This window comes from Sus scrofa, chromosome 5, assembly GCF_054392235.1.
Source record: "Sus scrofa isolate SSC_HxYL_T2T_F1_AM1 chromosome 5, Sscrofa_HxYL_maternal_Yorkshire_Landrace_v2.0, whole genome shotgun sequence".
NCBI classification, from domain to species: Eukaryota; Metazoa; Chordata; class Mammalia; order Artiodactyla; family Suidae; genus Sus; species Sus scrofa.
Genome location: NC_139387.1, coordinates 5872505 through 5895821, shown reverse-complemented (window position 1 = coordinate 5895821; position 23317 = coordinate 5872505). Strand labels below are relative to the sequence as shown.

Sequence of the window (23317 nt, the reverse complement as noted above, 5' to 3'; positions counted from 1 at the left end):
GTAATATTTATAACAGCAAAGACTAGAGACAAGTCAAATGCTCACGAACTGAGAAAACATCCGTGAACTGACAGAGTGGACACTAGACAGCCCTTATAAAAGACAAGAAGGGAACCACTTTATATTCGAAACTGGACATAAGGAAAAAAGAAAACAAAACAAAACAAAACAGAATAAAGCAGCCCACAGACCTTCATTACACACAAGCTTTAACGGTGAGGATTGTGTATTCTCATCTTTGTATCCCCGGTGCTTAGCAGGAAGGAGGAAGACACTCAAATATTCGCTTGCTGACTGAATGTCTGAGCCAACAAACAAACAAGTTGGGGGGTGGGCTGGGGGGAGTGACAAGGGCTCCTTCTTTCTGTAAAGTGACTTCAGTGCGTACTTTAAGGTGCACACATTTGAATTAGGAAAAGGGAAACCGTATTCCTCCTTCACATAACAAAGCTGGATTAATGCTTCAAGGGGTGGGTCACGACTTCACACATAGAAAAACTCACTAAAATCCAAGCTCTCCAACACTGGGAAGGACTCCTCAGCAGGTGTAACCCTGAAGTTCAAGGAGCGGCTGGCCGGCCACCAGTCAGCGCTGGGCAGTGGGAGAAGCAGGGCAGGCCCCTGGGAGGTGGCTTAACAGTCTCACGTGCTGCGTGGGTGCTGATGTGCCGAACCAGGGTATAGTGTGTGGACATACACTAAAAAGCTTCATCATTCAGGCACCTGGGCATTCTCTCAGCCCTCCCCAGTGTTCACTTTCAATTGATTCCTATTTGTAATCATAGAACAGCCTTCTGACTGTAAAACTCATGTTTCTTCCTTTGGACGAATATTCACATTAAGGGAAAAAAGTCACCAGAAACTCAAGAACAATAACACAAGTTGTCACCCTATCTCCTCTCTTTCCTTTGTCCTGGGCTGGCCAGTGCCACCTGTCTTCATCCCTCTTCAACCCTCCGGGCACCACTGGAACTAACACCATCAACTCCTTGAGTCTAACTCTTCCTTCACACCTGCCTGGAGAAATCTCTGCCCTCAGCCCCTGCAGTTACCAGCAGGGGCCTTCTGTCTCCCAGCAGCTCTCCCAAGCCCTCCAGGGGCTCCTAGCACCTTCTCCCTGGCCCCTCCTCCCCTCACACAGAACGTGGTCGGTGGGCAGTCAGAAGTGCCCCCACTTCTCGTCCCCCAGAGGCTGGCCTCTGCTTTCTAAGGCTGACCGCTCATCTGCTTCTTCTGACTCCCACAGGCCCTCCCTCCGCCATCAATCCCTTCCTGTCTTCGGCCTTGGCACCCTGACCCTCTCGAGCTCTCACTCACCCCTCTCTTTTTCACAGGTAAGCTTCTTATAAGGCTAAGTCTTCACTCCACCCATTCATTTCTCAGCCTACTGCTTCCTCTCCCATTTTCTAATGAAACCGATCGACAAGAAAGCCCCAGACCTCCCTGGCAGCAGGGGGCAGATACGTCCCAGGCTCCCTAGTGTTAAATCTCCCAGCAGTCTCAGTCTCCCCACCCCTCCTGCACTCTCGCCTCCTAAAATCATACCCCTGGCATTCACGACATTGCCCCTCCTGGTTTTTCTCCTCCTCTGCCCAGGCCTTGGATGTTCGAGTTCCTCAGGGTTCTGTCCCAGGCCCTGCTCCCCAGCTGCACACTCTACCTAAGCCAGCTCTCCTGTTCCCACACATCCAGCTACCTTTAACCCTATCACCTGATACACACCTCTGGCCCCCAACTCCAGACCCACACATCTGACTGCCCACAGGATGGCTCCACTCAGCCCTCACAATCCCTGCAAACCACTTCCTTCTTCCCGGAGCCCACTCCCATGCTCGGGTTTCCTCCATCAGGAAGTGGGCCCATCCTTCACCCTGCTGCTGGAGCCAGAAACTCCTGTTCTTCTCACATCCCACCAACCCACCACCTCTCATCAGTTCCCGCTAGTACTGCAACATCAGTTCTTTAGCACCTCCTGAATCCTCTGACTTCGCCCATTCCCACAACGATGGCCACCCTTTATTAAGGCCACCACCGTTTTCTGCCTAGATCACTTATGGCCTAATCCCCAGGCACCAGTCTGGGCCCCTTTCCTGTCATTTTTCCCATGATGCTGCCAGGGTGGTCAGCAGCGTGTCTTCTGATAGATCAGATTATGCTTCTGTTTGAAATCCCGCCCAGACTTCCGACTGGGGCCAGCAGGGCCTCCGGCTCTAACCACTGCCCCTTCCAGTCTCACCGTTTACACCACGGTCCCTGCTACCCTGTCCTCTCCCCACCCGCCAACCACCTCAGTCAGCTCCACACAAGCGCCACACTCCTCTCGCCTTGGGGCCGTCACAATGCTGTTCCTGCTGAGCAAACGCAGGAGTGAATGACGGGAGGAGGAAATAATTCTTTGCTGCCAAATAGTTTCAAAAGCAAAATTACACAACTCCTTCCACTTAGTTTTACAATATAAAAAATGTTTAAAGTGAACGCGAGTACCTCTGATGTAATCCAAGAGGGGCGTGTGAAGTCCCCCTCAGTCTAGGAATGAAGAACAGAGGAAGACCACAAAGCCCCAGGACCTGCTGGGGCAGGAGACACCCCGGCCAGACTGAGCACATGGCACAGGTCCCTCGTGGCTTCTGACTTGGGGACGGCAGTAACGTGCTGTGTACCCACCACACCCTGCGCCATTCTCCAGGACCTCACGCTCAGAGCAAGTCTGCCTGTGTGGTCAGTCGAACAAAGGCTGAGCCGTGGGGTAACTCACCCCGGGTTTCTTCACGTGAAGGGGGAGGGGGCTGGTGTCATTCATGGATCTGTCCCACTCACACCCTCCCGACACTCAGTTTCCCTTCTCTGCAGTGTGGGGGTGGGCTGGGCTAGATGACAAGGGTCTCTTGGCAGTTCTGAAGTTCTCCATTCCAAATATGGAAAAGGGTTACGACCCGGGGTCACCGGAATCTCAAGAAAGTGTCTATTAGCCACGACTAAACACATTCAACAGATGTGGCTTCTTCTGTCCCCCAAATGTAAGCATTCTATGCTCATGGCACAGGCAATGACATTCAACAAAGACTCATTTTACAGCTCCAAAGAACAAGTGCCCATTGATGTGCCACCATGTTCACCCAGCAGGGAGCCCCAGTTACACCACAGCACGTAAAGCTGCCCGCCAAAGACTGAAGCAGTATTATTCCAACATGATCTAGCATTGCCTTCACACAAGTGCCATCTCTCTCTCTCTCTCTCTCACACACACACACACACACACACACACACACACACGCACGCACGCTCCTGGAAACTGGCTGCTCCTCTCTCGTGCCCAGCTGGCAGTCAGGGCTGGGAAGCAAGCGCACGAGGACGCATCAACTCATCACCGCCACAATCTCCGCAGTTCCCGCCAAGGTGTCCTTGCATCTTACCATAGCAGCTACCAAGTGACCTATGGCCACAGACGCCTGACGTGTGAACGACCAAGGAGCAGGAAACTGGGTTGCTGATTCAGGCACCTTCATTTCATCTTTATTCCATGAAATTCTCTCTGCGGCTCCACCTCCCTGTGCCAGTCGTTGAGGGGCACCGTGACAGACAGCTATTAAGCTTTACCAAACGCTTCCTGAAGAGCCCTTCTTTCAGTTGGAAGCGCCCACCCAGTGGGACACTTCCTTGAGCTGCAGGTTTCCCAACTCAGGAGACATATTTAAACACTTGGGAAGAAGTCACATAGGCCCAGATGAGACAGAAAGATTCTTCTGGCGAAAGCAGAAGAAAAAAACTATCAATGGGTCAGGAGGTTGTCCTTTGTTCAGGCAAGAAAATGGGGGCATTCAACAAGGGCAGATGTGACAGGGAAAGAGGAGGAGAGGAACGCTGCGCACGGCGAGCGGGCGGGTACGCGGCCGCTCTCCCAGCTCCGTTGAAGCAGGTTCCCAAGAGTCGACAAAGGACATTATTAACAACACGCATGAGTCAGAGTGGCCCCAGGTCAACCACTTCAGCGCCTTTCAACCCTTCCACTTTGAGGCAGCCCCTTCTAGAAGCAGGACTTCCTGTCACACAAAGGGCCTCTGTGGGCAATTCCGCAGCCTCTTTTCCTGCTGAGCTGCAGCACTTTCCGAGGCTCTTCCTCCCTCAGAGTCTGCAGAGCGTGTGGCCCAGCTGAAGCCTCGAGAGGGGCTGCAGCCCGGCTGCAGGGGTGAAACTCACTCACCCTGAAAACCAGAGACAGCAAGACGGAACAATACCAAAGAGCATGACATGCCTGAATGCATACATCTAGAACGTTTCTGAAATCTGCATCTGTGATGCTTCACAGGGCAGGCAGGCATGACCCCTGAATGCGGCCTCGTCACCTCAGGCAAAACACGCAAGAGGTCCGTGATTGACCCGGCTCATCTGCAAAATGGAATCCCATCTGCCTTAGGGGTTATGCGAATCAAACAGCATCTGTCTGGAGCCTGGCGCAGTGCCAGTACGGGGGCTCGGATAACCAGCAGCCGCCAGAGTGGTGGGGACTATGGCAGCCTCAGCTGAAGCAGCCAGGCCCCATCTTGAGGCGTTCCCTTCGCAGGGGCTTGTCGGACACTTGAACAACCTCCTCCAACACAGCGCCAGGGCCTAGGAGAGAACACGCTGCAACACATGGGAGGGGAGTGGGAATTCATCAGCTGGAGAAGCAGGGAAGGGCATTCCAGGAAGAGGAACCTGCGTGGCAAAGAGAAGGCGGGATAAACCAGTCCAGTGGAAGGTCACACAGGTCCTGAGGACAAGCCCTGGGAAGTGCTGTGACTTTTAAGGAAAGAGGAGAGATAATTTACAAAGGGCAGGGTGCCAGTGGTCACAGCATCAAGTTGCCAGCCTGAGGTGCTCATTATGCTGCAAGAAGAGTGATTTCTGCTCTGTCTACCTACCGGCCATAAAAATTAGTACATCCTGAAAAAAAACCCCACAAGAAGGCTAGGAAACCACCGACTAGACTAAATACCCGTCAGAGCTCTGTCCGGAAATGAACTGCTCAAGTATTTCTCATCTAGATAAATATGTGCCTTTGAAGTTAAAAAAGAAAAAAAAAGTCAGGTAAACCACAAAAAGATTTGGTTTTTAAGTATTTTGAAGGTATCCATGCATTCAACTACGGTGTCACTTTCTCAAGACACTATTCCATTTCATTCAAACATACAAGCCAGAGCCAAAGCATTCTGTTCTGCAGAAGAAAGGATACAGGGCCAGTGTGGACCTCATGTGACAATCTGACAAGTAGGTTCTAACTTAACTGTGATTTATTTATTTTTTTAATTCCTATAACATGAGGGACTGTCCAGTAATTTGGAAAAATGAAGAGGAAACACACTTATCAAACAGCAATCTGACACTAATGAGCTAAAACCAAACAAAAAATTAATAGCAAGTTTCCCTTACATGGGGAAAGAGGGATTGGGGTTTGAACTAGCTGTGGTAGCTACAACAGATGCAAGTGTTAATTTCTAAGCCTCATTCTTCTTACCTGTAAAATGAGGATAAACATGGCTGACCCGCTTCAGGGGAAGTAATGAGAAATATAAATAACACGTTACATGTGAGTGCCTGCATCACAAGATACTCAGCAAATGTTCCTCTCTGCCTGCTTTTCCTTAGTACGGCTCCTCCTGCTCCCTGGGTCTCGCTGGCCATGCCCCATCCCAAAGGGCAGAGGACACTTGAGCAAGCAGTACACATACATCCACTCCCTAGTTGTGCTACTGAAAATCCAGGAATGCAAAATAAAAATCTGCAGTGTTAAGCCATATGTATATATTAATGATGCTACCTGCCTAATAAACACTTTCAGTTACCAGATTACAAAAAAAAAATTAATGACACTGCCATTTATGATAAAATGCCTAATTACCATGCCAACACACCTCAGAGATTGTGGATTTGGCTCCAGACCACTGCAATAAAGCAAGTCACATGAATTTTTTGCTTTCCCAGTGCATATAAAGTTATGTTTACACTATAGTGTAGTGTATTAAATGTACAATAGCATTATGTCTGAAAAACAGTGTACATCCCTTAATTTTAAAATCCTTTATTGCTGGAGTTCCCATCGTGGCGCAGTGGTTAATGAATCCGACTAGGAACCATGAGGTTGCGGGTTCGATCCCTGGCCTTGCTCAGTGGGTTAAGGATACGGCATTGCCGTGAGCTGTGGTGTAGGTTGCAGATGTGGCTGGGATCCTGCATTGCTGTGGCTCTGACATAGACCAGTGGCTACAGCTCCGATTGGACCCCTAGCCTGGGAACCTCCATATGCCACAGGGGCGGCCCTAGAAAAGGCAAAAAAAAAAAAAGACCAAAAAAAAAAAAAATCTTTTATTGCCAAAAATACTAGCCATCATTTGAATCCTCAGCAAATCATAATCTTTTTGCAATGGTCACATCAAAGACCAATGAGCACATGACAGAACATTGTAAATCAACTGGAATAAAAAAAGATCAATGAGCACAGATTACCAGAACAAATAATAGTGAAAACATTTGAAATTTTCCAAGAATTACCAAAATGCGACACAGAGACAGGAAGTAAGCAAATGCTGCTAGGAAAAATGGTGCCAACAGACTACTTGTTCAATGCAGGGTTGCCACAAAACTTCAACTTGTAAAAAAAAAAAAAAAAAAAAGCAGTGTATATGAAGTGGAAGAAAACAACATGCCTGTATATTATAGTAAGTATTATGTGAGAAACCTTGAAGAAAATGCCATGGTTACTACCATCTTAACTTCAATTATAACACTAAGCACACACAGATGCCCGTGTGCGCGCGCACGCGCACACACACACACACACACACACACACACACAGGCAAAGAGAGCCCATCCTTAAGAAAGTATCTGTCGGTTTGGCTGGCTCAAGAAATAGCCAGCGTGGAGTTCCCGTTGTGGCTCAGTGGTTAACGAATCCGACTAGGAACAATGAAGTTGAGGGTTCAATCCCTGGCCTTGCTCAGTGGGTTAAGGATCCGGCGTTGCCATGAGCTGTGGTGTAGGTCACAGATTCAGCTCGGATCCCTCATTGCATAGGCCGGAAAGACAAAAAAAAAAAGGAAAAGAAAAAAAAGAACTAGCCACTCTCCCCAATTTTTAAGCTTTTTTTTTTTTTTTTTTTCTTTTTAGGGCCATATCTGTGGCATATGGAGATTCCCAGGCTGGAGGTCAAATCAGAACTACAGCCATAGCAATGCAGGATCTGAGCCAACTGCAACCTACACCACAGCTCATGTTCCTAGTCGGATTCATTTCCGCTTCACCAGGACAGGAACGCCTCCAATTTTTAAGCATTTTAAATAAAATATGTAATTTATTCTGATAAGCTCAGTAAAACTGTATTAAGTCAAACAATGATGTTTTGATCATTTCATGTACATTTTCCCCAAGATTCTGAATGCCAGAAACCTTACTACAAGCTGGGGCAGGGAGTAAGATAAGTCAGTAATAAGAGCCGGCCCTGCCATCCAGGAGCTACAGTGTAGCAGGAAAGATAGGACAAGTCCCCTGATTAGGCTGACCGGGAGGAGGGGGAGGGCAGGAGAGTCTGGAAGAGGAAGGGAGAGGCCAGCTGCCTGCAGCCCAGCGAGAGTGAGGTGCTCCAACCAAGGGGAGAATCAGGAGCTGCTCTGAGAGGCTGGAGACACAGACTGAAAACAATACCCATACCCATGAGGGCACAGAAAGCTTTGGGGTAGCATTCTTAGATCTAAAATGCTGACCACTTTAGCTTATTTTAAAACATATGTTTAGGAGTGGGTGATTACCCCGGGGAAGAAAAATCCGTAGGCTATGTACCAAAATGTGAATTCTTTCATTGGACAAAGGGCACTGAAGGCTTACAACTGTGCCAGGCATGGGGCAAGGCACGTGGGGCACAAGGGTGAACAAGAGTGAGAATGTCTCTGTTGACACTGAAGGGGCCAGAGGACTTTAAAGACAGATCAGTAAGGAAAGCAGCTCGGGTAGTGTGGGGGCTAAGACGACATGGGGGACAGAGTGTCCAGGGCTACTGCGGACAGGATGGTAGTCAGCAAAGGTTTTTCTGAGCAGGGGACACTGAGCAAATACTTGAATAAATGTTAACGTTTATTTATCCTCTCTGGGTGGCAGAATACGTGAGTTCGGGGTTTTCCTTTTTGCATATCTACATTTCTTAATTTTTCGGCCCTAATAATATATGAGTTGAGTCACTTCTGAAAACTCACAAAGAAAATAAGGCAGCACCTCGGCACCTTCAGTAACTTCCATAAACATGAAATCTAAGATTTCCGGGAAAGGGATCCCTGTCTCTTATCGTCAAGTCACAGATAATCGGCCTGGGTATCACTTACATTCACTCAGTGGCAGTGCCGCCCACTGGCCCCGAAGCCCTGTCCTGCAAAGCCGAGGGGCCTGGGCTCTGCCTTCTCTCCTCTACACACACCCTTTTCCTGTGTACCCGTGTGCCTTTAAACATCAGGCTCCCGACTTTGTACTTCTCAGCACTGGCTCTCCCTCTTACATCCTAATCTCACCTCTTCCCTGAGCCCCAATCATTGGCTCAATATCAACTCCTGGGCATCCAAGAGGCCTTTCAGAGGCACCGCCCAAAACCCACCCGGGCTCCTCCTTCCCCCAGATCTCTGACTCTACCCCTCGTCCCATCAGCTCCACCCTGAAATGGAGACAGTTCACACCACCTCTGCCTCAGCTCTGCTGGTTCGGCCACCAAACTGCAAACACGTCAAGAGCTGCCTGTGACACTCCACACCCCGACCTGCAAGGTCCCATATAATGTGGCCCCAGCTTCAGCTTCAGTCTTGGCTCCTTCCAGTCCCAAGCCCCTGACTCTCAGCCATGGTGACCTTCCTCTGGGTCTCCAAATGCACCACCTTGGGCCCACCTTCAACCAGCTTCCCCTCTACCAGGAATAAGCTTCCCCCAGGATCCACAGGCTCTGCTGCCTCACACCATCGGATATCTGCTCGCGTATCACCTTCTTAAGAAAGCCTGCCCTAGAAACAAACATCTATCTCTGCAGAGACCGAGACAAAGTCCAAAAATAACAAACGGGCAAATGCACATGCAGTCATGAGAACATGGATTCTGCATGACTGGCTCACCACAATCGCAGGGGGAAAATGCTGGGATCGGGGGAGTCAATAGCCATCCACTAAATAGACAGAATTCCCGTTTACATCTGTTAAAAAAAATGCAAGCCTTCCCTAACCGGTCCCCAATCCTCTGACAGGTCAGCCCCTAACTCTGCTTTATTTTCTTAGTAACACTCAGCCCCCACGTGCCAGACTGTATATTTATACACTGTCTCTCTCCACTCACAGGAACGCAGGCTCCTAAAGAACAAGGGCTCTGTTTGGTTTGCTCCCCCATCCCTAGCACTGATGCACAACAGGCACACAATAAATGTGTCTGCAGTGAAGGAGTCGAGGAATGTGCTAGGCTCAGGCACAAACACACAATATGAAAAAATAGACTTGCGTTTCTAGCAGCAAGCCAAACTAAATATCTTAACGATATTCCCATTGAAAAATGTTAAAAGCTGAATAAAGTATAATTATATCACTTTATTATATTATGAAATATAATAAAAGAACTTAAAGAAACCAAAAAGCAAATTTAAAGAAACCCCAGAATATAAGTAGATAAATCAGCTTTCTCTGAGGTGACAAAGAGAGACAAAGAGAAAATACACAAGAAAGGTTAACAGACTTCAAAGAAATCGTGGCGTCTAACTTACATCTCATGAAGTTCCAGAAAGAAGTAACATTTGGGATGTGGAAGATGGAGATCTTGCTGTGGTGCGGTGGGATTGGCAGCATCTCTGCAGTGCCAGGAGGTAGGTTCGGTCCGTGGCCTGGCACAGGGGGTTAAGACCTCCTTCGGTAGGTCGCAACTGCAGCTCAGATCTGGTCCCTGGCCCAGGAACTTCCATGTGCCGTGGAGCAGCCAGAAAGGACTAAAGACAGAAAGACTGTGGAAGAAGGTGTGCCCTTGCGCGGCAGTGGGTCAAGGATCCGGCGTTGCCACTGCAAGGACTTGAGTTACTTCTGTGGAACAGGTTCTATCCCTGGCCTGGGAACTTCCACATGCTGCAGGCATGGCCGAAAAACGAACGTGGAAGAAGCAATAAAAAGGAAATTTTCAAAACACTGACACTAAATCACAGACCAAGGAAGTCCACAGAACTCAAGCAAGATTTTTAAAAGAAAGAATCACACCAAGACAAGTTGAAGTAAAACTGTAGGACCTCAAAGATACAGAAAAAAATCATAAAAGCAGCCAGAGAGAAATAAATTCAACACACTGAGCAACAATAACCACCAACTAAGAATCTAAACCTAGCCAAACAGTTTTTAAGAACTAAGAACGAGATATTTTCAAACATAAAATATACACCACCCAAAAAACACTCACAGAAAGGGAACTTATTTTTTTCTTTCACAACTGCACCTGCGGTATATGAACGTTCTCAGACTAGGGGTCGAATCGGAGTTGCATGTGAGGCCTACGCCACAGGTACGGCAAACACCGGATCCAAGCCGCATCTGCGACCTACACCACAGCTTGCCACAATGCCAGATCCAGCAAGGCTAGGGATTAAACCCACATCCTCACAGAGACTACATCAGGTCCTTAACCCACTGAACCACAATGGGAACTCCAGAAAGGGACATTTTAAAGGATATAACACAGGCAAAAAGAAATGATCTCAGCTGGAAAGCTTGAAGCACAAGAAAGAATGGTACGTAAATGGATAAATCTAAACAGCATTAACAATAAGAAACATAATGTCTAATTTGTAGGATTAAAAAATTCAGAAAAGAAGGAATTCCCATCATGGTGCAGCAGAAGCAAATCTGACTAGGAACCATGAGGTTGCAGGTTCGATCCCTGGCCTCACTCAGTAGGTTAAGGATCCGGCGTTGCCGTGAGTTGTGATGTAGGTCGCAGACATGGCTCGAATCTGGCGCTGCTGTGGCTCTGGTGTAGGGTGGCAGCTGTAGCGCCAACTAGATCCCTAGCCTGGAACCTCCATATGGCAAGGGTGCAGCCCTAAAAAGACAAAAGACAAAAAAAAAAAAAAAAAAAAATTTTTTTCAGAAAAGAAATATTGTACAAGCTGGGAGGGAAATGGTTAAAATGTTTTAAATCCTTCCATTAGTCAAGAGAAAAGTAAACACATCACTTTAGACTTTGTGAAATGTGTTTATTAGAAATGGATATGGAGGAAGTTCCCTCTGGTTCAGTGGTTTAAGGGTCCAGTGTTATCACTGCTGTGGAACTTCCACATACCACAGGTGTGGCCATAAAAAGAAGAAATAAAAAGAATTCAAAAAGAAGAATCAAAACGTCATTATTTGCAGAAGATAAGGTTTTAGCCAGGTTGATGGACACTGTCTAGAACGACAGCTCTCAGCTGAAGCTTAAGAGCTTCTGGTTAAGTACAATGTTGGGTGCTCTATGTAGGAGGGAAAGGCCATTATAATTTTTACTGTACAGAATAAGAAACTGAGACTTAGAGAGATGAAATATCTTGCCCAAAGTCACATGGCAAATAAATGGTTAGTTCCAAAATTAAGTTTATCTGTCCCCAAAGCTTAACCGCTGTGCCTGCCACCGAGTGATAGACAAATGACAATGACACATATCAAATAAGCACCATCTGTGCTCTCAGAGGGGAGTATGACTGTGTGATTACAAGTACTGGACATAACAAGGAGAGATTAACCTGAGGGAAGCCAGGGACGTGCTCTGGAGCTGGGTCTGAAGCATGCGGGAGGTGTCCAGACAGGGAATGGTATTCTGGTGAGTGAGACAACAGCGTGTACTAAGGCGAAAAGGTATGAAAGAATCAAGAATGTGATAGCAGGACAGTGAAAAAGGGAGTAGCTGAATGTGAGGCAAGATAGGTGCCGCCAAGCCGGAGGCCTCGAGGGCCACACTAGGAATCCGCGAAGTCATGGGGAGGCCCTGATCAAAAGCCTGTGAAGGAAAGTGCCCTCTGGCAGGCAGCAGAGAACAGACCCCAAGCCTGAGTGCTTGAAATGCAGCTGGTGCAATTGGGGAACTGACTTCTTTACATCCACTTCCAATTCATTTTAATGTAAAGAGCCACACGTGGTTGCTGGTTACCACAGGGACAGTGCAGCTCTAGAGGTCAGAGACAGAAAGAGAAACGCTAGGAGACCAGGAAAGGGGAGCAATACGAGGAAGAGCGGAGGAGGAGCAAGATGAAAGTTCCCATTTCTGGAGGCAAGGTATGTGGTAATGCCACAAAGAGAAACAGAAACTTCAGAGGAACTGGGTCAGGATGGAAAATAACTGGGGCCCGGGCCTGATAAATTTGAGGTCCCTGAAGCCCATCTACACCTGTACCACCATCCAGCCATGGCAAACCCCAAACACAGCGTATTCTTTCTGACCTCCTTGGCCGCTGCATGTACTCGCCCTCCACCTCCCCTGTCTGCCTCAGAAACCTCTCTTGCCAAAACATCCACCCGTGAACTTTGCCCCAACCTCCCACACGCTTCGCAGCAGTCTAAGATCCTAGAGTAACGTAAGGAGACTCATCAGCCTGAGTTTAGAAGTCTCTTTATCTGCCTGGACAGTGAGCTTCTCAGGAGCAAGAACCCAATCTCAACCATCATGGATCCTAGGGCCTTGCACTGTGCCTGATGCAAAGTGAGTGCATGAGAAACTCTGCCAAGTGGGTAAGGTGAACACATGCATATGCCCGCGTGCAAAAGTGAACAAATCAACTGATCCAGCCATCCAGCACTCAAGTGGACCGTCCCTCCAGGTAGTGACCTAGTGGGCGGTTGGAAGTAAGTGCAGAGCCCGCTCAGGTGTCTGCACAGTCATCAATGAAAGCGGTCAGGGGCTGGAACAAGTATGGTTTACGTAAACCTCACACCAGGAGTTTTCATCATTGTGACAACTGCACCCATGCCAAACTCAAACTCTTCAACCTCAGCAGTCTACTGGATGTGCCTAAGAATAAATTTAATGCCCTAGAGTTCACTATTAAGTATATACTGATTTCTCCCCCAAAAGTAGTCCTGACCCTTCTCTGCATGGTCTTTCGGTCTTGCTGTACAACATGCTTCCTGCGCAGTAAGGGTCAGATCTGATGACTGAATGAACCTGAGCTGAACACCCCCAGAGGTGGTAAATTAACAAAATGTCTGTTTTCCAAGTCAACAGATAATTGGTCATCGGTCCACTGTTCCCTGTGCTATTTTTTCTTTCTGAGTTAGCTCATACCAGAAAAGAACCATAAAGAGAACACTTCATTGTCTGCAAATTGCCCCACGCTTCATTTATTTTGCTAAACAAGCACTACCAATATGTGTTAGGCACTTGAGAATCAAAGAGAATTCCAAATTGGTAAGTTCAACATTTTAGCCCTGTTAATTTCATCAACAACATGTTGTCAAGTAAGCACTTTCCAGCAAAATCATTCTCCCTGACCTCCCTCAAGGAGGCTACAGCAGAACAAATCCCAGTGGAAAACAAGACTGAGTAGGAAATTCATAGCACAGGCTTCACCTTAACAAAAAGGAAAATTTAAATCCCATACTATTGTGATGACCCCTGGCACACATTTCAAATTTGGAACACTTCCATCAGATTCTTTAAGTTATCCAAAAACAGAATATTATGCATCCTGAGTCCACATAGAGATTCAAGTCTTTAGACTCACGTATGACGGAGTCTAAAAAGAAAAAAAAATTTTTAGGCCAAATTCCCAGGGCTGGAGGAGATGCTAAATAGACACCTCGTCTGTCACTTGGCATCAAGGAGGAACTGTGAGATGCAAAGCACTTACAGACGGCCCAGGTGAAACACAACTACAGTGCCTTTAACCTCTTTAGAAAGAGGACCACTGACATCTACTCATTCATTCAAACGAATGGCCCATATTTTCCAGTGTTACTACCCTCTCACTCCACACCCACAGTCATCTTTACCTGCCTCCAGGGCCTACAATCTTCCTGGGCTCCGGGGGAAGTTTCTTCAAAACCTCAGAGGAGGTTCTAAGGCCCCCACTAGAAGCTGGCTTGGAAGAATCCCTGAGCAGAGATGAAAATGAAGAAGGCCCAAAGACCCCAACAGCACACATTCTCAGGGACTTCTGAGCCAGCAGCGGCCTCAGGGCCTGCCTTTAAATCCTTCCTCGGTCTGCAGCAAAGCCAGCACCATATCCCCCCTTACTTCCAAGTTTACAGGCATAGTCAGAATTCACACTGATGTGGCAAAAGCTAGGGGCAAGGGAGAATGTCAAATCTTACTATTGACTGAGACAATTATATGTTAATTATATGTTTCTATATGCCTATGTAATTTCACATACATTTTTAAATATGTAAGACCAATTATATATTAAGAAAAGGAAGCCAGTTAAAATATTCTACACGTAATTATGTATGGAAAATATGACAGTACATACTGCTAATTGGGGAACAAAGGTAACTAAATTATGGGAGACGTGAACTAAGCCCCTCCCTGAGGTGGGCTCCTCACCCTTTACCTCCCATGTAGTTATCTGGCTCGTCAACTGAAAGCAGCAGCTTCTTCAATGACAATGACAAAAGTGGCCACCAGCACACCAGGAGGGAAGACACAATTCTGACCTCGCACAGAAGACACTGCTCACGTATCCTACCTCATTCCCAGGTTTTAGAAATTAAAATAGCTATAAAGTTACTGGCCACAATTTTAAGAACAATTAAAATATTTCTGAAAATGTCTATTTTCCTGTAGGGTATTTGTTTCCGAAATTCTTCACAACATATACTCAAAATACTTCAGAAAATACAAGTAAGTGCTAGCCAGTGAACCTCCCTAAGGTGACTCTGGACAGACAGTGGGAACCACATCCAGGTCTAAGAACAGTCCCCCACTGTTCTCAGCATGCCTCTATTTGCAACTAATTTCCATACGCGAATTTCAGAGGGATGCAAATTCAATTTCTGGGAGAGACTTTTTTAACTGATTCTGGAAGGTTGTGGGTAAGTTTCATGTTTATAAATTTCCCCCTTTATTGACATTGTAACGCATTGTTTTAAAGTCTATCCTATTCCCAAACCCCATCAGTTCAGACTGAGACACAGCAAGACGGAACTATCAGTGTCCCCTCATAAGGCCTGGTGCTCCCACAGAGGTCAGGGCTTTCCTTTCACATCCTGAAGATTCCTCTTTCAAAGGAGAATCAAGTACTTTTGTCTTTTTTTTTTTTTTAATTTTATTAGTTATGATTTTATTGAGTTTGGATTTCTCATCTAGCAGATAATATATTGAGGTTTTCTTATAACAGTAACAACTGAGTGAGACTTAGTTTAGGGGAGAAGCAAGAAAAACTTTATTAAATAGAGAACTCTTTGGTTTTAAGAAAAATCTCTCTCAGAGGGAGAAAGGTCAATGCTCTTTGTGCTTGAGGTAATTCACTGCACACCTATGCCAACTGGTACTTGCTTAGGTAATTACTGAATAAACTCTGAGTATTTGAAAATGAAACAAATGAAAATGGACTCGTTAGAAGAAAAAAGCCAGTCTTGGCCAAGTCCTACTAATCTTGAGATAATACGTGGAGAAAGCAGATAAAGGAAAGGCCCAGAAGTCAGGAGACCTGAGTTCTAGACTCCCTCAGCCACCAGTTAGCCATGTGACCTTGAACAAGTAAGCAAGGTATTTGACCTCTTGGCCTTAATTTTTTAAAAAAATGGAAAAGAATCTGAAAAAGGTTACACACACACACACACACATATATACATGTATAACTGAATCGCTTTTCTATAAACCTGAAACTAACACAAAATTGTAAATCCACTGTACTTCAATTAAAAAAAAAATGAATGGGCCCAACTATAATGACACCAAGCACCATTACAATTCTAAAAATCATATTCCCACCGTTTAAATTATGCCACCACATAAACAAAAGAATTACGTGGCTGAGCAAAATATAAGACTCACAAATGTATAAAAAGAAACGGAAAAAAGGGTGGGGAGACTTAATTTTTACTACTGGTATACATCTCAGGCCTTTTCAAGACATGATTCAATTTGAATCTGTATTATTTTCATAAATACAGCATTAATGTTCACCTAGAATTAGGTTAGATATCTTATCATGAAGAAGGAAGGGATTTGTGGACATGCTCTGAATCATAAAAGCCAGGACAAACCTGACCAAGGTCTGAGAGAAAAATCAGACAGAGGGGATTTCTAGAATAGAGGGACTAGGCAACCCTGAAAGTGTCAGAAATACACGCATCATACTAGGAAACAACCTAACAAGAAAATCTGCTTCTCTAGGTGGCACAGACTGTACCAGCATGGCGCTTTCTGGAGAACAGCAAGGGGACGCTGCTTTTCTGACATTCAAAGCAATAGGTAACCCAATAAATATACTCACCTAGTAATGAATGGGGTTATCAGGATTTCCTTTTTAAAATTTTCCACTTAGAATTACAAGACAGTGGAAGTAAAGGGGGGGGGGGGCGTGATTTTTCAGTTCCAGAATACAACTTCCAAGGTAAGAAACAATTAAATATGTACGTAAAGCTGCTCAGTTATTGAAATAATAAACCTTTTACATTTTGCTATCCAATAAAAATGAAAACAAAGTGTCCGGTGACAGCAATCAGACAGGGACAAGGGCACAGGGTCCAGCTGAGAAAAGAAATAAAAAGGAACTGACTGAGGAGAAAGACGGAGGGGGTCTTGGAGCAAGCTGCATGCTAATTCTGGGATTCTGGAAGAGTCAGAAATAGCAATTACAGGCGACTGGAAAAGCTAATTTGTTCATTTTCTCTCACAAGCCCCAGTTATGTGTTCGTAGATTGAATTTGGCTGTTCAGAAAGGAAACGGCAGCATGTAATAAGCATAATGCCTGACAGGAGGGGGAAAACACCAACCCTCTATTAACAGTTAATTCAAGAAATTCATTTAGCTACACAGTAAGGAAAAAATACAGCCAGAGGTATGCAAGTGAGTCTAAAACATGCCAAAGTTTTTCATTTATTCCATCTATCTTGAAATGAAGCATGCACATATGTTCTAAAAACAGAGGAGCAATTATAAAGCACAGTCCTTCACTTATGTAGGTCAAAATGTATTCACCAAGAAAATAAAACAAATACTCTAACATTTTCTCAAAGCATTCTGGATAAAACACTCCACCCCGTTCAGTTAATATTGAATTGGGTGAACATTTCCGTGAAGAAACTCTAACACTAGGTGTCCTTAAAAGGTGAGATCTCTGTTAAATCAATCACTTTAGGGGAAAAAAAAATCAGTGAAAACCCTACTTTCAAAAGGTCCCCTTTAAAGGAAATGCAGGTTCTCAAGCGCACACTCACGTTTTCCTGTCAAAGGCACTTCAACCGCCTAACTCTGCTGAGCAGCCAGCTCCCGCACCTGCCTCCTTCCGACCCAGCCCGTCGGTCTGACCTCGGGCTCCCCGCCGAATTCTCCCAGCACATTTCATCATTTCCTGTTGGCTGCGACTCCGTGCCTGAGATAAGGCATTCCCTACGCCGCTGCCTTCCCCCGACAGGCGCCAGGTTCGCAGGCCTCCGCTGGGAGCCTGCTGGGCCCGTCACAGAAGAGCTTTCTTTTCAGAAAGGGCCCAAACAGAGACGGCAGTATTCCACAGAAAATCAGTCTGAGAACAAAAGTCCCACGTACCACGTATACAAACACATACCGTGCACCATGGTCCCGGAGTCTCTTCCTGTATTAGGGATCCTTCCACTTAGGAGGAAAAAAAGACGTGTTCCCTACGGAAGTGCCACAAGTTAGTGAGACAGGGCCTCACCTGCACGGAATGCTCTTCTGCTGCCCCTACGTGCAAGACTCAGCCCCTCCCTGTGACTCCACACACCCGGGCAGAGCAGCCTGCGAGGGAGGCCGGACACTCAGACGTGCAAGCGTGAGGCCCTAGAATAAAAACCAAACACAAAAACACCTCGCTTCATATAGTTTACAAAGAACTGAAAGTGAAGGGAAAAAAAAGAGTAACTTCAAGTGAGGAAGAAGAGACAGTCTCTCCTCATTTACAAAGAGAACCTACTGTGTCACTCCTGTAAGACAGAGGACGCACAGCTTCTCTGCTGCCAGAGCCCAGGACATGGCAGAAAGGAAAGGGACAGGCAGGAAGGGGTCGCCAGGAGCGCTTCTGAAGAGGGTTCTATTTCTTGAGCATTAGGGGAATGCTGTTTGCGAAAATTCATTGGTTTACACACTTATAATACGCGCGCTTCTATGTATATATATATATACATTTATACCTGAATAAAAAGTTTTTAAAAATGCATGCAACAATATTTTAAAAAATACAAACACTACAGAAAGGAGAAGATATTGAAACAAAAATAGACAAAAACAAATATCCATTTTCATACAAAATGTTGAGTTAAAAACAGCCATCTAGTAATGTGAGAAAAAGAATATATATATATATATATATATATATGCATGTATGTATGTATGTATGTACGTACGTATGTACGAAAGACTGGGGCACTTTGCTATACAGCAGAAATTGACAGAACATTGTAAATTAACTGTAATGTAAATCTTATTTAATGTAATGTAAATCTTATTTAAAAAAAAAGAGAAAAAACGAAAAACAGCTATCTAGTCTGACCTTATAACACAAAACAGAATAGGCTAAAAATCTCTTCCCCAAATCTTGTGTTTAGAAACTCTTTAATGGAAAAGCATGAATAAAGCAAAGACCACATTAACAAAAGCCTCGATGATTTGACACACGATAATAATCCGTGCTACTTGGGAAAGTATTACATCACCCCCCCCCCAAATAAACCAGAAAAGCCAGCCCAGTGCAGATTTCACTGTATTCCACAGCCAGCTTAGTTAAGTCAGTTACACCCTTACAGAAGTGTGCAGACTGGACCACCACGCTAGCCACACTCAGCCAGCAGCATCCTCTGGTCTGCAGGGAGGCTGGCCACTTCATCCCAGGGTTTGCTGTGGGATAGGCAGGATTAGGAAGTGAGCATCTAATGGCCCTAAAGGTCATTTTGCCCAAAGATGGACTCTGACGCTGGAAAAGACTGAGCTACAAGCTCCAGAGTGTTTCTAGAGGTGACTTCAGTGTCCTTGACCACATTACACAGATGGGCTTCCTAAAACTGGCAGTTATCTTTCAGAGCATATGCTTTAACTATGCAGCATAAAAAATACGATCATGGGAGTTCCTGCTTTAGCACAGCAGGTTAAGGACCTTTTGTTGTCTCTGTGGTGGCAAGGGTTAAATTCCCCGACCCAGAGCAGTGGGTGACGGATCCAGTGTGGCTCCCAGCCGCGGCTCAGATTCAATCCCTGCCCCAGGAACTTCCGAATGCCATCGGTTCGGCAGAAAAAAGAAAAACAAAACATGACCACAAAGCCCTTTTGCTGGGGTATTTTCTTCCACAGAGAAAGCATAAATACCTGAGTTCTAACAAAGTAAGCTGTCTAGCTTTCCTTGCTGTCAGCTAGCATGACGGAAAACTTTGCGCCAGAGCCCCACTTAGGGCTCTTGGTTATGGGAGGGACAATCAGAGCAAGGTTTAAGAGTCTCATTCTCTCTCTCTCTCTTTTTTTTTTTTAATAAATCCTACAAACATAGGCTACTCAATAAATATTTATATAGTGCTTACTTTATTTATTGTTAATCATGAAAATAATCCTCTAAGGCTAAGTACTGGTAACCTCGTCCATTTTCCAGGTGAGATAACTCAAGTACAGAGACATTCTGTGACTTGCCTGCATCCCGGAGCCGGTCCATGGGTCACGGGTAGGGTGAGGGTGGTAGTGGTGTAGGACTTGAACCCCAGGCAGTCAGCCTCCAGAGTCCAACTGCTAACCACTACACCACACTGCCTCTCCACCTCGGCTTCCCTGAAGGATCAGAACTGGGTCTTGGATACAGCTGTTGTTTAATAAAAATTTTACATGAACTGAAATAAGGAGGCAGAAAGCAATGGGACTACGAAGGAATGAGGTCAGCTTCAGGCACTTTCTCTCTCCCAGGGACCTCAGCCTCACCTCACACCTTGTCAGTGGATTCCTGGCAAGGAGGCGAGCTCTCCTGCCCCTCTGAGCTCTCCCATCCTGGGGCAGGGGTGCAGCCCCTTGAGGTGGCGCTGGGACAGAAACACTGCTCCAGAGAAACCCACGTGCTAATTTCTAGCATGTAGTGCCTAAACTGGTATTTCCAGTTCCAGTCTGGTTTTTGTCACCAGACAAAATGGTTTTGAAACCATTGGGCATTCATTCAACAAACAACAGTGCCAGGCACAGCGCTTAGGGCCTCAGGGGCCCATGACTGAAAAGCCGTGGTCTCTGCCCTGCATTGCTCACAGAGTATGGGCAGGGCAGAAGTGCAAATAAATTTAAATGGCATGAGCTGACAAATGTTAGAAACAACATGCCCCGAGGGACAGGAGCATGGACCCCAGGTGGGAAGGCTTTAAGAAGCAGGGGACCCAAGTGGGCTCTCCAAGAGCTTGCTACTGACCTACTCAAACCATGTGGGAAAAAATTCAGAAGCTCAGAGTCCTTTAGCAAATTAGCTAAAGGCTACCAGCGTCATCCGTTACTTGGTACCGATCGCTGAGTGTGTGCCCACCAGCAGGGGGATCTGAGCAAAGAGTAACTTGGCATAACTCACAGATGGCAGGACAACATCTGACCAGGCTACCTCTTCTCCCTGACAGCTGTTACATGACTGTCGCCTGGTGAAAACGGCTGCCTTTACTGGGCTCTTTTGAAAGATTCTGTAAGGTTGGTACTCCTAGCCCTGTTTTACAGAAAGGAAACCACCACAGAGAAGTTAAGCAACCTGCCCAAGGTCACCCAGCTAATAAGGGCAGAATGGGGATTCCAACTGAGGTTCACCTGATACTTCAAAGCCCGTCCTCTTTCTACAACACTCTTCTGCCTCCCAGGGAACTAGAGCTGTGAGGAAAATGAGAATATTTAGCAATGGGTCATATGGAGAAAGAATAAAATTTCTATGATGTCAAATTTCCCCCATTCTTCTACTAGTCCGTCCTTGCTCTAATACCATACTAAAGAAAAAAAAAAAAAAGCCTTATTGAGATATAATTCACACACCATACAATTCATCCATTTAATGTGTACAATTTAATGGCTTATACCCAGTCAATTTTAGGACATTTCATCGCTTCAAAAAGAAACCCCATACTCTTTAGCTATCATCCCTCTCCCTGGCCCCCATGCTTCTCCCAGCCCTAAGTAACCAGTGCCTCTTAAAAGGTGATTCTTAAAGAAGTTACGGGCACATGGCACACAACAATTGGGGTTGTTAACACAAAAGGGCAGTTCTGTGCTTCATGCCTCCCAACTGGGCTAAAGCTAAGAGCTGAGCCAGGACAGAGCAAGGCAACAGCCAGACAACTCAGAGGGAGAAGCTGGAGCGAGAGAAGGGGCTACCTGGCAGCCCCACGCTAGATGAGCTCTGCAGTCTGCATGTCTCTGAACTCAGCAAGCCCTAACTGCAGAGCCAAGCAGTCTAGCACCAGCAGGCTCGGGGGAAGTCATCCAAAGCCCAGAAGGGCCTTTCTGGTCACAGCCTTAAACCATTGGGAATATGCGCCCACCCTCCCCCCCATCCCCCCATCCCCCCATCTCCAGAAAGGCAAGTACAAGATTGTATCAGTTGCCACAAGCTGGGGATAATAAGAATAGCATTGTTCTGAGAAACGAAACTAAAGGACTAAAAAGACTCAAGGCTCTGATGAAAAGGTAACTGCCCAAACTCAGTTTGTCTCCTTGCTCTTCCTCTCAGCTTTCTTGCAAGTGCTGCGGAAAGGTGGGGGGAGAGGGAATACAAAAAGACCACGTGTAAACTCCTGCAGAGCCCTGATGTCTCTGAAACGCTTCTCGGACAGGACATCAAAAACACACTGTGCAGCATGGACACACAATGGAAAACTACCTGGCACTTAAAAGGCATGACCTGCTGATAGAGGTATGGTGAGGGAGTCACAGAAACATCCTAATGAGCAAAAGAAGACAAAGGTATACACCGTGTGTCTCGTATTTCCATGAAATTCTAAACGAGGCCAGACCAATCTAGGATGACAGATCAATGCGTGCCTGGGGGCTGGCTGCACAGGGGCACAAGGAACTTTCTGAAGTGATGGAAGTGTTCTGTGTCTTCATCAGGACAGTGGGCACATGCATATCCACTTGTCAAAGCCCCTAAATGAGGGCATTCAGTTACATGTAAACTAGTGTCTCAATAAAGAGAAAAGGAAGGGGGAGGAAGTGGAGGAGGGAAAAGACAGAAGAAGAAAAAGAGGCAAGGAGGCCTCTGCAGAACTTGAAAAAATAGAACTTTCTCCTGCTCCCAGCATCTGCCTCTGCAGTACAACAGCGACTGACATTCCCCAAAAATTATGCTGCGAGGTGCCTCTAATCCAAAGACTAAACAAAATAAGTTCTGTACAATGTTAGCACTAAGTGTATTTTATTAGGTCTCAACTCTTAGAATAACTGATCCTCTAACATACACAAGTGATTCTGATGAGCCCGAATGGTCCACATTCTAACCAGGTTAGCTCAGTTCTCCCCATCATCACCGCAGTGCCAATGCCAATCAGTGACTTAGACATGGCAGCTCTCAGTGGCAGGTGTCAGTGTGGCAGGTGTCTGACAGTCAGCAAACAAGTAAAATCTTATACGATAATTACAGGCATTAACTTTTCTTTTTCTTCTTCAAATGATAAGTAAATCTTAAATTCAAGAAACCTATCATCGTCACGAATAGGTTACGCAAAATACGTTCTGATTTGTTTTGGTTTTGGTTTTTGGTTGGGGAGAGGGTAGCAGCTATGTTCAAATCCTACTTGTTAGCTTTTCACATTTTTTCATGAAACAGATATAAATAGAGCCATCTTATCTTACCTTTACTCTTCCCACATATGGATATAAAAAGGAATAAACCAAGCCAAATTTCTAACATTCTCTATCAAAGAAGGTGCCAGGACAAGCTGAGTGAAGTACCAGTTCTATCTTTGGCAAAGTAAAAAAAAAAAGAAAAAAAAAAAAAGTTGAAACCTTTTACATAAGCTTCTTTTCTTGCTGGCACTTGTCCAAAGCTAAAAAAGAAAAAAAAAAAAAAAGGAAAAAAAAAAGAAAGAAAGAAGATATAAAACCACACTAATTAAAACAAAAAGCCCAATTAAGAAAAACTTCAAGGCACCAATGAGATAGGAAAAATACACATTACTTTCTTTTCTTATGCATTTTATAAAATG

At 45.6% G+C, this 23317-nt stretch overlaps 1 protein-coding gene across 20 annotated transcripts in view; it reads right to left on the bottom strand.

Annotated features, from left to right (window-relative positions):
• Positions 1 to 23317, bottom strand: part of PACSIN2 (protein kinase C and casein kinase substrate in neurons 2) — a 132104-nt gene that overhangs the window by 68845 nt on the left and 39942 nt on the right. For 3 of the 20 annotated variants that reach the window (XM_084955106.1, XM_084955111.1, XM_084955100.1), the window contains exon 3: positions 17731 to 17963. The exons of 6 other annotated variants lie outside the window; for them this stretch is intronic. The gene's annotated coding sequence lies outside the window, so the exon portion shown is untranslated. Of the gene's footprint in view, positions 1 to 3413; positions 3975 to 17383; positions 17472 to 17730; positions 17964 to 18096; positions 18215 to 23317 lie in introns of those variants that run through there. 11 more of the 20 variants (XM_084955105.1, XM_084955112.1, XM_084955101.1 and 8 more) reach the window with 6 other exon arrangements.